General features: G+C 37.8%; 1 non-coding gene across 1 annotated transcript; it reads right to left on the bottom strand.

The window, feature by feature from the left end:
• Nucleotides 1-5,828: 5,828 nt before the first annotated feature.
• On the bottom strand, nt 5,829-5,935 carry LOC146896215 (small nucleolar RNA R71). Its single transcript, XR_015024279.1, has one exon. It is a non-coding gene; the product is annotated as a small nucleolar RNA R71 (small nucleolar RNA).
• Between the last annotated feature and the right edge of the window lie 8,359 nt (nt 5,936-14,294).

The following is a 14,294-nucleotide window of genomic DNA, read 5'->3' as shown; positions in this document are numbered from 1 at the left end:
ATAAAAAAGGGTTGAAAACGAGTAATGTCCTAAATTAACGAGGGGATTTTCTTAACCTCCATTTTGGCTAAATTTTTAGAGAATGCAAAAATATCCCATGGAAGTCGTAGTTATGTTGTTTACCTATCCAACGAATTGTCACATGCTAAGATTCAATACAAATCGGCCACTTTATGGCCTTCCTAGTAAAAATGGGTCGAAAACGAGTAATGTCCTAAATTAACGAGGAGATTTTCTTAACCTCCATTTTGGCCGAATTTTTAGAGAATGCAAAGATATCCCATGGAAGTCGTAGTTATGTTGTTTACCTATCCAACAAATTGTCACACGCTAAGATTCAATACAAATCGGCCACATTATGGCCTTCCTACTAAAAAAGGGTCGAAAACGAGTAATGTCCCAAATTACCGAGGATATTTTCTTAACCCCCATTTTGGCTTAATTTTTAGAGAATGCAAAAATGTCCCATGGAAGTCGTAGTTATGTTGTTTACCTATCCAACGAATTGTCACACGCTAAGATTCAATGCAAATCAGCCACATTATGGCCTTCCTAGTAAAAAAGGGTCGAAAACGAGTAATGTCCCAAATTAACGAGGAGATTTTCTTAACCTCCATTTTGGCTGAATTTTTAAAAAATGCAAAAATATCCCATGGAAGTCGTAGCTATGTTGTTTACCTATCCAACGAATTGTCTCATGCTAAGATTCAATACAAACCGGCCACTTTATGGCCTTCCTTATAAAAAAGGGTCGAAAACGAGTAATGTCCTAAATTAACGAGGAGATTTTCTTAACCTCCATTTTGGCCGAATTTTTAGAGAATGCAAAAATATCCCATGGAAGTCGTAGTTATGTTGTTTACCTATCCAACGAATTGTCACACGCTAAGATTCAATGCAAATCGGCCACATTATGGCCTTCCTACTAAAAAAGGGTCCAAAACGAGTAATGTCCCAAATTAACGAGGAGATTTTCTTAACCTCCATTTTGGCTGAATTTTTAGAGAATGCAAAAATATCCCATGGAAGTCGTAGTTATGTTGTTTACCTATCCAACAAATTGTCACATGCTAAGATTCAATACAAATCGGCCACTTTAAGGCCTTCCTAGTAAAAATGAGTCGAAAACGAGTAATATCCTAAATTAACGAGGAGATTTTCTTAACCTCCATTTTGGCCAAATTTTTAGAGAATGCAAAAATATCCCATGGAAGTCGTAGTTATGTTGTTTACCTATCCAACGAATTGTCTCATGCTAAGATTCAATACAAACCGGCCACTTTATGGCCTTCCTTATAAAAAAGGGTTGAAAACGAGTAATGTCCTAAATTAACGAGGGGATTTTCTTAACCTCCATTTTGGCTAAATTTTTAGAGAATGCAAAAATATCCCATGGAAGTCGTAGTTATGTTGTTTACCTATCCAACGAATTGTCACATGCTAAGATTCAATACAAATCGGCCACTTTATGGCCTTCCTAGTAAAAATGGGTCGAAAACGAGTAATGTCCTAAATTAACGAGGAGATTTTCTTAACCTCCATTTTGGCCGAATTTTTAGAGAATGCAAAGATATCCCATGGAAGTCGTAGTTATGTTGTTTACCTATCCAACAAATTGTCACACGCTAAGATTCAATACAAATCGGCCACATTATGGCCTTCCTAGTAAAAAAGGGTCGAAAACGAGTAATGTCCCAAATTAACGAGGAGATTTTCTTAACCTCCATTTTGGCTGAATTTTTAAAAAATGCAAAAATATCCCATGGAAGTCGTAGCTATGTTGTTTACCTATCCAACGAATTGTCTCATGCTAAGATTCAATACAAACCGGCCACTTTATGGCCTTCCTTATAAAAAAGGGTCGAAAACGAGTAATGTCCTAAATTAACGAGGAGATTTTCTTAACCTCCATTTTGGCCGAATTTTTAGAGAATGCAAAAATATCCCATGGAAGTCGTAGTTATGTTGTTTACCTATCCAACGAATTGTCACACGCTAAGATTCAATGCAAATCGGCCACATTATGGCCTTCCTACTAAAAAAGGGTCCAAAACGAGTAATGTCCCAAATTAACGAGGAGATTTTCTTAACCTCCATTTTGGCTGAATTTTTAGAGAATGCAAAAATATCCCATGGAAGTCGTAGTTATGTTGTTTACCTATCCAACAAATTGTCACATGCTAAGATTCAATACAAATCGGCCACTTTAAGGCCTTCCTAGTAAAAATGAGTCGAAAACGAGTAATATCCTAAATTAATGAGGAGATTTTCTTAACCTCCATTTTGGCCAAATTTTTAGAGAATGCAAAAATATCCCATGGAAGTCGTAGTTATGTTGTTTACCTATCCAACGAATTGTCTCATGCTAAGATTCAATACAAACCGGCCACTTTATGGCCTTCCTTATAAAAAAGGGTTGAAAACGAGTAATGTCCTAAATTAACGAGGGGATTTTCTTAACCTCCATTTTGGCTAAATTTTTAGAGAATGCAAAAATATCCCATGGAAGTCGTAGTTATGTTGTTTACCTATCCAACGAATTGTCACATGCTAAGATTCAATACAAATCGGCCACTTTATGGCCTTCCTAGTAAAAATGGGTCGAAAACGAGTAATGTCCTAAATTAACGAGGAGATTTTCTTAACCTCCATTTTGGCCGAATTTTTAGAGAATGCAAAGATATCCCATGGAAGTCGTAGTTATGTTGTTTACCTATCCAACAAATTGTCACACGCTAAGATTCAATACAAATCGGCCACATTATGGCCTTCCTAGTAAAAAAGGGTCGAAAACGAGTAATGTCCCAAATTAACGAGGAGATTTTCTTAACCTCCATTTTGGCTGAATTTTTAAAAAATGCAAAAATATCCCATGGAAGTCGTAGCTATGTTGTTTACCTATCCAACGAATTGTCTCATGCTAACATTCAATACAAACCGGCCACTTTATGGCCTTCCTTATAAAAAAGGGTCGAAAACGAGTAATGTCCTAAATTAACGAGGAGATTTTCTTAACCTCCATTTTGGCCGAATTTTTAGAGAATGCAAAAATATCCCATGGAAGTCGTAGTTATGTTGTTTACCTATCCAACGAATTGTCACACGCTAAGATTCAATGCAAATCGGCCACATTATGGCCTTCCTACTAAAAAAGGGTCCAAAACGAGTAATGTCCCAAATTAACGAGGAGATTTTCTTAACCTCCATTTTGGCTGAATTTTTAGAGAATGCAAAAATATCCCATGGAAGTCGTAGTTATGTTGTTTACCTATCCAACAAATTGTCACATGCTAAGATTCAATACAAATCGGCCACTTTAAGGCCTTCCTAGTAAAAATGAGTCGAAAACGAGTAATATCCTAAATTAACGAGGAGATTTTCTTAACCTCCATTTTGGCCAAATTTTTAGAGAATGCAAAAATATCCCATGGAAGTCGTAGTTATGTTGTTTACCTATCCAACGAATTGTCTCATGCTAAGATTCAATACAAACCGGCCACTTTATGGCCTTCCTTATAAAAAAGGGTTGAAAACGAGTAATGTCCTAAATTAACGAGGGGATTTTCTTAACCTCCATTTTGGCTAAATTTTTAGAGAATGCAAAAATATCCCATGGAAGTCGTAGTTATGTTGTTTACCTATCCAACGAATTGTCACATGCTAAGATTCAATACAAATCGGCCACTTTATGGCCTTCCTAGTAAAAATGGGTCGAAAACGAGTAATGTCCTAAATTAACGAGGAGATTTTCTTAACCTCCATTTTGGCCGAATTTTTAGAGAATGCAAAGATATCCCATGGAAGTCGTAGTTATGTTGTTTACCTATCCAACAAATTGTCACACGCTAAGATTCAATACAAATCGGCCACATTATGGCCTTCCTAGTAAAAAAGGGTCGAAAACGAGTAATGTCCCAAATTAACGAGGAGATTTTCTTAACCTCCATTTTGGCTGAATGTTTAAAAAATGCAAAAATATCCCATGGAAGTCGTAGTTATGTTGTTTACTGATGAGTCATAGATAGTATTAATTATTGCCTTATTTAGTTTAGTTTCATTTTAGATTTGATTTAGTTTTATTGCATTTTATTTTATATTAGAATATTTTACTTCAAATTATGTTTTATTTTATTTTAGGAATAAATATATGGTGGAAGGTGTCTTGGAGCAAAAGAAAGAGGACTGGAGCAAATACAGCACAAGAATACGAAGATACGGGACAAAAATATGTTCCCACCAAGTCAGAAGCTTGGCACGGCCAGTGCCAACATGTGGCACGGCCGTGCCACCTCCAGAAGCCACTTTTGCTGCTTTTTCTTCAAGGCCAAGTTACCCTGTTGCAGCTTTACTGTTTTACCCTTTTAGTTGCTTAGTTTCTAATTCGATTGTAAAGCTATAAATAGAGTAGCTCTCCACCATGAACAATTATGCTTTACTTTGTTTATTTCAATTGCTATTTCAATAAAAGTCTTTATTTTCCTTTTACTTTCTTTGCAATTTATTTTACCGTATTTCTCTCTCCTTCCTCCATGTCTACGATGAACATGAGTGAGTAGACTTCTTAGTCTTAGGATTATTGGGGAGTCTAATGACTCAATCCTAAACAAAACATGTCTAAACCCTAATTTCTATGTAACCCTAATTTCTAATCTAGATTCACCGTCTTAACGTGGATTAACAATTATCAAACTGTGGAAGCGAAAGCGGAGGGTTTGATAATCGTTAATCCATCATCCCAAACATCAATTCATAAAGCGAGAGCGGAGCTTTGATGTTGGAACAAGTGAATCTAGACAATAGTTGCAAAACAGTGAAATAGTCTTTGCAACTATTGAGACAAAGAGTAGTTTCAATCCTCTATGCATCTTCTAGTAATCATGTCAGTGAAATAGGCTTGGTTGCTAGAAGTAAACTCTCACCGGACTTTCATCGGAAAGGTGAGGGGCTAAGGGAAACCGGTCTTTAGAAATTAGTGTGTAAACCATGAAGTTAGAAGTTTAGGTTTTGTCTAGTGAAGGATTAGTTATTAAGATGAACCAATGATCCTAAGGCCCTTTATTATTATTGTTTTTACCTTCAGCAATCAAACCCTTTCTAATCAACTTTCTCTCCTCTAATCATTCATTAAAAGTTAATTAAATTGACCAACTCCCTAGCAGAACGATACTCTACTTACTACTATTACTTCGATAGGCCGTGCGCTTGCGGTTTGGCTCTATCAAGTTTTTGGCGCCGTTGCCGGGGAGTTAACTAATTTAATTAGCTTTTTCTTAGTGATTAGAATTCTCTCTTCTTCTTTCTCTTTTCTCTTTTTTTTTATTTTTAACTTTTTATTTTTCTGTCATTATTAACTTCTTGGGTTCTCAATTTTTTTTATGCGAAAAACCAGAAATCGAGTTGTAATAATCAACGAGATCGAAAGGTATTTGCATAGACGAAAGAGAGACGCACAAAATAACACCGCCATGGCCAATCGCACTCTCAAAGAGTATGCAACGCCGTCTACGGCTGAGCCACAAGCTGTTATCGTGTACCCAACGGTTGAGGATGACAACTTTGAAATCAAGCCTGCCCTACTTAACTTGGTGCAGCAAAACCAATTCTCGGGATCCCCCACTGAGGATCCCAATCTTCACATCTCTGTTTTCCTACGAATTAGTGGAACCATGAAGGAGAACCAAGAAGCCGTAAGACTTCATCTCTTTCCCTTTTCCTTAAGGGATAGAGCTAGCGCTTGGTTCCATTCCCTCGAAGTCGGTTCCATTACTTCATGGGATCAGATGAGGCAAGCATTCCTTGCCCGTTTCTTTCCACCATCTAAAACCGCTAAACTTAGAGACCAAATCACGCGGTTCAATCAAAAAGATGGGGAATCTCTCTATGAGGCGTGGGAGCGTTTCAAGGAAATGCTAAGACTTTGTCCCCACCATGGCCTAGAGAAGTGGCTTATAGTCCACACTTTTTATAATGGCTTGTCTTATACCACTAAGATGTCTGTTGATGCAGCTGCAGGCGGAGCACTTATGAACAAGAATTACACGGAGGCGTATGCCTTGATTGAAGACATGGCTCAGAATCATTACAGATGGACCGACGAGAGAGCCATCTCTAGTTCTTCACCCTCCAAAAAGGAGGCAGGTATACACGAAGTCTCTAACTATGATCACCTTGCTTCTAAAATTGATACACTAACTGAAAAACTTGAAAAATTCAACGTTAGTGCTATCAATTCTGCATCTACTCCTTCTTGTGAAATATGTGGTATAGCTGGTCATGCTGGTGTTGATTGCCAACTAGGTAGTGCTATTAATGGTGTTGAGCAAATGAATTATGCTCAATACAACCAAGGGATGCGACAAAATCAAAAATTTTATAAAAACCAAAATCCCTATGGACAAGTAGCACCACCCGGTTATGCAAACAACCAAAGAATCACTCAAAAATCCAATTTGGAAATTTTGTTGGAAAATTCTATTGCCAACCAAAACAAACAACTTCAAGAACTTAAAAACCAAACTGGATTTCTGAATGATTCTCTTTCCAAGCTCAATACCAAGGTTGATTCTATTGCTACTCACTCTAAAATGCTTGAAACTCAAATCGCCCAAATAGCCCAACAAGTGGCTACATCTTCCCAAACACCGGGAGTCTTTCCTGGTCAAACCGAAGCCAACCCCAAAGCCCAAGTTAATGTCATATCTTTTAGGGGTAGTAAGTTAGGCGAAACTTTTGCTAAGGTTAAAAACATTGGGAAAGAGAATGTCAAGCCCTTAGGTGATAAAGTTGTGATAGAAGAAGCTAAACCACTTGAAGAAAACAAAACTCCATCCCCCTTGAATCCCGAAAAGCTTAAATTAGAGGGTAAATTTGAAAAATTTGTTAACATACTTAGGAAGATTTGCATTAAACTTCCCTTTGCTGAAGCTTTGTCTAGGATGCCTCTATATGCCAAGTTTTTAAAGGAAATTTTCTCAAAGAAAAGGGCTATAGAGCATAATGAGACAATAGCCTTGGCTAAGGAAACTAATGCAATCATCCAAGAAGCACCCCCTAAGCTTAGAGATCCAGGTAGCTTTGCCATACCATGTGAAATTGGGAATGAAACCATAAACAAAGCCTTATGTGACTTAGGAGCTAGTGTTAGTTTGCTGCCTTTGTCTCTTCTTAAAAGGATAGGGATAGGAGAATTGAAACCTACCGAAATGGAACTAAAGATAGCTGATCGTTCTACCATGAAACTTGTAGGTTCTACCATGAAACTTGTAGGATTTGTCGAGGACATACCTGTTAAGATAGAGGGGATATACATCCCCACTGATTTTGTAGTCGTTGACATTGAAGAGGACGACGACGTCCCTATAATCCTAGGTAGACCTTTCCTCGCAACTGCGGGAGCTCTCATTGATGTGAAACTTGGTAGGATAGTCTTTCAAGTGAGTGATCAAATGGTAGGATACGAGTTGGAAAACGTCATGAAAGGTCCCGCTCTTTACTCTTGTTGCATGCTTAACGATCATGTTGTGAAAGAACGTTTTATAGCGTCATCTACACAATATGATATCTTTGATCCATTCTAAGGACTCTTTCTAACCGTCAAGCTAATGACATTAAAAGAGCGCTTCGTGGGAGGCAACCCACGCATTTAATCGCTTTTGTTTTGTTTTTCTTTGTTTTAAGTTGTTTTGTAGGTAATTGTCCAAGTGTGATTCGAAAAAAATCAAGAATTTGAAAAATTCGGAAGCCCCCAGGACCAGAAAGGTGGCACGGCCCGTGCTAGGTATGGCACGGCCGTGCCAAGTTTTTAAAGAAAAACATGATGTTGAAGTCAGAAAGATGGCACGGCCCGTGCCAATAGGTGGCACGGCCGTGCCCGACCTCTTGTGCCTATATACAAAAAATTTTCTCTTCTTCTTCCTCATTCTCAAACCACAAATCTCTCTCTACTTTCAAACTTCTCTCTAAACCTCCATAACCTTCAAAACTTCAAACCACCATATCTCCCTCAATTCTTAACCAAATCACTCCATTCTTTCACCAATCAACCACAAACTTCACCCAAAACAAAAACCACCAATCAAAAACATCTTTCACCCATCCAAACCCACAATTCACCAAAACCCTAATCTTTCAAAACCTACCCAAAACATCACAAAACCTTAACCAATCTCCATATCCAAACCAACAAAACTTCCTTAAACATCAACCCCAACCCTAAACCAATCTTTTCCACCAAAAATTTTCCCAAACCCTAAACCTTCAAAACCAATTCTAACAAAGGTCAATGGCTTCAAGAAGAAGTGGTAAAGAACCAGCAAGCTCTCAAGGAGGACCTCCCCCAAAGAAGCAAGCCCAAGTGAAGAATCATGGGATCCAGTTCAAAAATAACAAGCAAAGGGACAGGTATAAAAATCTAATCTCTAAACATTTGCACCCTTCTCGTTATCCTGATCCCAATACTTTAGATATGCTAGAGCTGTTTGATGATGTTTCTAGGTTGATAGGAAAGTTAGGTTGGACTGAATTGCTGAAACCTATGAGGGGTTATGAAAATTTCACTTATGAATTCTTGAGCTCAATAGATTTTACTAAAGATAAGTTGAATTTTGATAACCCTAACCATAGAGTTGTTTTCCGGTTAATGAATATTGATTATGACATGTCACTTCAGCACTTTTGTGAAGCCTTAGGTTTTGAAAATGAAGGATATATTCATGATCATTGGGATCCTAGTCTAAAACCGGCTAACTATGACCCAGCTGCCTTTTGGAAACAAATCACCGGTCTTAACAAATACGTCCCTAGGGCGAACAAAGCTAGCAATATTCACAACCCAGTACTTAGGTACCTTCAGAGGGTAATGGCTTGCACTATTTGGGGTAGAACCGAGCTAGGAAACACTAGAACCGATGAGTTGTTCATGCTATGGGCAATGCTCCACAACCACCCCGTCAATACCTATTTTTATTTGATTGATCACCTAGACTTTGTCGGTACTAGACCGGCCGGTAGAGGAGACATAGTGGTGGGTGGCATCATTACATATATAGCTAGGTGTTTTGGAGTGGGTGAAGATGAGGGGATCAAACCAATTGAGGGAAACAATAGGCTTAACATAGAGACCCTTATTGCTATGAATTTCATCAAACATCGTCCACCCCTCCATTACCAACTTAAGCTAAACGTGCCAATCATGTTTTTATTGCCTAACCCATCTCGGACTACCACCGAGGTGGAAGAAAATTGGTTGTATGTTAATGATGTGCAGGTTCTTGGTGAGCAAGATGATGATGAGGGAGAAGGTGCTAACTTGCACCGTGATGAAGGAGAAGGTGCTCACTTGCACCATGAAGAGGGGCACCATGGCCATGAAACCGGTGAGCTTCATGAAAATCAAAGATGGACATGGATTCACAATGAAATCGAGAGGATGAGCACCGAGCAACAACGGCAAGGTGTTGAGATCTCCGGCCTTCGCAATGAAGTTCAAAGGGGCAACCGTGTCAATGATGAAAATAATGAGATGCTCCGTCGGATGATGCAACACCTCCAACTTCAAAGTCCTCCTTACGGACCTCAATAAACAAATGTGAGCTTTCCTCTTCCTCTCTTCCCTTCTTCTTCTCCCTATCTCTCTCATTCTTCTACTCATCTCCTTCTTTCATCTTCTTCTACTTCTTCTTCTTCTTCTTCTTTTAATTTCTTTTTCTTTTTGAATCATTGAGGACAATGCTTCCCCTAAGTGTGGGGGGGGGCCTAATAAAGTGTCTAGAGTCGTAGTGTCCAAACTCCCTTGAACTCTATTCTTTTGTTTTGTTTTTATAACAAGAGGCATGACTAGTAGCTTGTTTTTAATGTAAATATGGCATGAAAATTTTTGTTTTGTCTCTTCTTTAGGTCGCCTCTTGTACATGAAAATAGTTTCTTGTGTTTCTTATGTTCTTGCTATACCCATATCATGTTTTATTGTGAAAATTCTCCAATGAGAAAAGCACCCGGTTGCAATCCTTGAGTAAATGTATGAATAGGTATTTTAAGGAACACGTTCTATCTTTAGTGTTAACTTAGACCCTTTAAAGTCTTAAGAGTAAAAGTAGTATAAGTTTGTGTGGGAAATTAATCAATTGTGCCTTATTGTTATATTCTAAATTGTTAAAGTTATAATGGGGCGGGAGAATGGCACCAACATGTGGGGGAAAGGACAATCCCTAACTTCCTAATTGTGGTGGTGACTCCCTAATTTGAACCTAAAGTGAAACAAATTCATCAATGCTAGGGGGAAAGGACAATTACATCCAAAAAGACTTCCTACGCGGAGATGAAACAAACAATAAATTTGCAGCACTACTTAGGGTGATTTTGAATCTAGGGGGAAAGGACAATTACATCCGAGAAGACTCCCTACGAGGATAAATAGCCCCTAAGCATCTGCAGCCCCTTGTGCTTAATTGTTATATCTAATTTAATTTTAACTCGAATTCCCATCACTCTTATATGAAATGAAGAAAGGACTTTTCTCGGTTACTTTAGCACTAAGGATAGAACCTATTCCTCATAATATCTGTCTTATACAGGAGCAAGAAAAGGGTTGGACTGCACACACACACTCACTTGAGACTTGATGTTGGGAAGAATAGGTTCATGAGAAGTATTTGAAATTGTAATTAGTGTACTTGAGGCAAGGCCTTTCTCTAGAGACATTTGTTCTTAATATTGCCATAATCAAATCTTTTGTTGCTACTATGTTTGCTGCCTTTTGCTTGAGGACAAGCAAAGATTCAAGTGTGGGGGAGTTTGATGAGTCATAGATAGTATTAATTATTGCCTTATTTAGTTTAGTTTTATTTTAGATTTGATTTAGTTTTATTGCATTTTATTTTATATTAGAATATTTTACTTCAAATTATGTTTTATTTTATTTTAGGAATAAATATATGGTGGAAGGTGTCTTGGAGCAAAAGAAAGAGGACTGGAGCAAATACAGCACAAGAATACGAAGATACGGGACAAAAATATGTTCCCACCAAGTCAGAAGCTTGGCACGGCCAGTGCCAACATGTGGCACGGCCGTGCCACCTCCAGAAGCCACTTTTGCTGCTTTTTCTTCAAGGCCAAGTTACCCTGTTGCAGCTTTACTGTTTTACCCTTTTAGTTGCTTAGTTTCTAAGTCGATTGTAAAGCTATAAATAGAGTAGCTCTCCACCATGAACAATTATGCTTTACTTTGTTTATTTCAATTGCTATTTCAATAAAAGTCTTTATTTTCCTTTTACTTTCTTTGCAATTTATTTTACCGTATTTCTCTCTCCTTCCTCCATGTCTACGATGAACATGAGTGAGTAGACTTCTTAGTCTTAGGATTATTGGGGAGTCTAATGACTCAATCCTAAACAAAACATGTCTAAACCCTAATTTCTATGTAACCCTAATTTCTAATCTAGATTCACCGTCTTAACGTGGATTAACAATTATCAAACTGTGGAAGCGAAAGCGGAGGGTTTGATAATCGTTAATCCATCATCCCAAACATCAATTCATAAAGCGAGAGCGGAGCTTTGATGTTGGAACAAGTGAATCTAGACAATAGTTGCAAAACAGTGAAATAGTCTTTGCAACTATTGAGACAAAGAGTAGTTTCAATCCTCTATGCATCTTCTAGTAATCATGTCAGTGAAATAGGCTTGGTTGCTAGAAGTAAACTCTCACCGGACTTTCATCGGAAAGGTGAGGGGCTAAGGGAAACCGGTCTTTAGAAATTAGTGTGTAAACCATGAAGTTAGAAGTTTAGGTTTTGTCTAGTGAAGGATTAGTTATTAAGATGAACCAATGATCCTAAGGCCCTTTATTATTATTGTTTTTACCTTCAGCAATCAAACCTTTTCTAATCAACTTTCTCTCCTCTAATCATTCATTAAAAGTTAATTAAATTGACCAACTCCCTAGCGGAACGATACTCTACTTACTACTATTACTTCGATAGGCCGTGCGCTTGCGGTTTGGCTCTATCAAGTTTTTGGCGCCGTTGCCGGGGAGTTAACTAATTTAATTAGCTTTTTCCAACGAATTAGTCGTAGCTATGTTGTTTACCTATCCAACGAATTGTCTCATGCTAAGATTCAATACAAACCGGCCACTTTATGGCCTTCCTTATAAAAAAGGGTCGAAAACGAGTAATGTCCTAAATTAACGAGGGGATTTTCTTAACCTCCATTTTGGCTGAATTTTTAGAGAATGCAAAAATATCCCATGGAAGTCGTAGTTATGTTGTTTACCTATCCAACGAATTGTCACATGCTAAGATTCAATACAAATCGGCCACTTTAAGACCTTCCTAGTAAAAATGGGTCGAAAACGAGTAATGTCCTAAATTAACGAGGAGATTTTCTTAACCTCCATTTTGGCCAAATTTTTAAAAAATGCAAAAATATCCCATGGAAGTCGTAGCTATGTTGTTTACCTATCCAACGAATTGTCCCATGCTAAGATTCAATACACACCGGCCACTTTATGGCCTTCCTTATAAAAAAGGGTCGAAAACGAGTAATGTCCTAAATTAACGAGGGGATTTTCTTAACCTCCATTTTGGCTGAATTTTTAGAGAATGCAAAAATATCCCATGGAAGTCGTAGTTATGTTGTTTACCTATCCAACGAATTGTCACATGCTAAGATTCAATACAAATCGGCCACTTTAAGGCCTTCCTAGTAAAAATGGGTCGAAAACGAGTAATGTCCTAAATTAACGAGGAGATTTTCTTTACCTCCATTTTGGCCAAATTTTTAGAGAATGCAAAAATATCCCATGGAAGTCGTAGTTATGTTGTTTACCTATCCAACGAATTGTCACACGCTAAGATTCAATGCAAATCGGCCACATTATGGCCTTCCTAGTAAAAAAGGGTCGAAAACGAGTAATGTCCCAAATTAACAAGGAGATTTTCTTAACCTCTATTTTGGCTGAATTTTTAAAAAATGCAAAAATATCCCATGGAAGTCGTAGCTATGTTGTTTACCTATCCAACGAATTGTCACACGCCAAGATTCAATGCAAATCGGCCACATTATGGCCTTCCTAGTAAAAAAGGGTCGAAAACGAGTAATGTCCCAAATTAACGAGGAGATTTTCTTAACCTCCATTTTGGCTGAATTTTTAAAAAATGCAAAAATATCCCATGGAAGTCGTAGCTATGTTGTTTACCTATCCAACGAATTGTCTCATGCTAAGATTCAATACAAACCGGCCACTTTATGGCCTTCCTAATAAAAAAGGGTTGAAAACGAGTAATGTCCTAAATTAACGAGGGGATTTTCTTAACCTCCATTTTGGCTAAATTTTTAGAGAATGCAAAAATATCCCATGGAAGTCGTAGTTATGTTGTTTACCTATCCAACGAATTGTCACATGCTAAGATTCAATACAAATCGGCCACTTTATGGCCTTCCTAGTAAAAATGGGTCGAAAACGAGTAATGTCCAAAATTAACGAGGAGATTTTCTTAACCTCCATTTTGGCCGAATTTTTAGAGAGTGCAAAAATATCCCATGGAAGTCGTAGTTATGTTGTTTACCTATCCAACAAATAGTCACACGCTAAGATTCAATACAAATCGGCCACATTATGGCCTTCCTACTAAAAAAGGGTCGAAAACGAGTAATGTCCCAAATTAACGAGGATATTTTCTTAACCCCCATTTTGGCTGAATTTTTAGAGAATGAAAAAATGTCCCATGAAAGTCGTAGTTATGTTGTTTACCTATCCAACGAATTGTCACACGCTAAGATTCAATGCAAATCGGCCACATTATGGCCTTCCTAGTAAAAAAGGGTCGAAAACGAGTAATGTCCCAAATTAACGAGGAGATTTTCTTAACCTCCATTTTGGCTGAATTTTTAAAAAATGCAAAAATATCCCATGGAAGTCGTAGCTATGTTGTTTACCTATCCAACGAATTGTCTCATGCTAAGATTCAATACAAACCGGCCACTTTATGGCCTTCCTTATAAAAAAGGGTCGAAAACGAGTAATGTCCTAAATTAACGAGGGGATTTTCTTAACCTCCATTTTGGCTGAATTTTTAGAGAATGCAAAAATATCCCATGGAAGTCGTAGTTATGTTGTTTACCTATCCAACGAATTGTCACATGCTAAGATTCAATACAAATCGGCCACTTTAAGACCTTCCTAGTAAAAATGGGTCGAAAACGAGTAATGTCCTAAATTAACGAGGAGATTTTCTTAACCTCCATTTTGGCCAAATTTTTAAAAAATGCAAAAATATCCCATGGAAGTCGTAGCTA

The sequence above is a fragment of the Medicago sativa genome, chromosome 8 (assembly GCF_051527215.1).
Source record: "Medicago sativa cultivar Bolivia chromosome 8, Bolivia_mono, whole genome shotgun sequence".
Classification (NCBI taxonomy): domain Eukaryota; kingdom Viridiplantae; phylum Streptophyta; class Magnoliopsida; order Fabales; family Fabaceae; genus Medicago; species Medicago sativa.
This window is presented reverse-complemented; position numbering and strand designations above follow the sequence as displayed.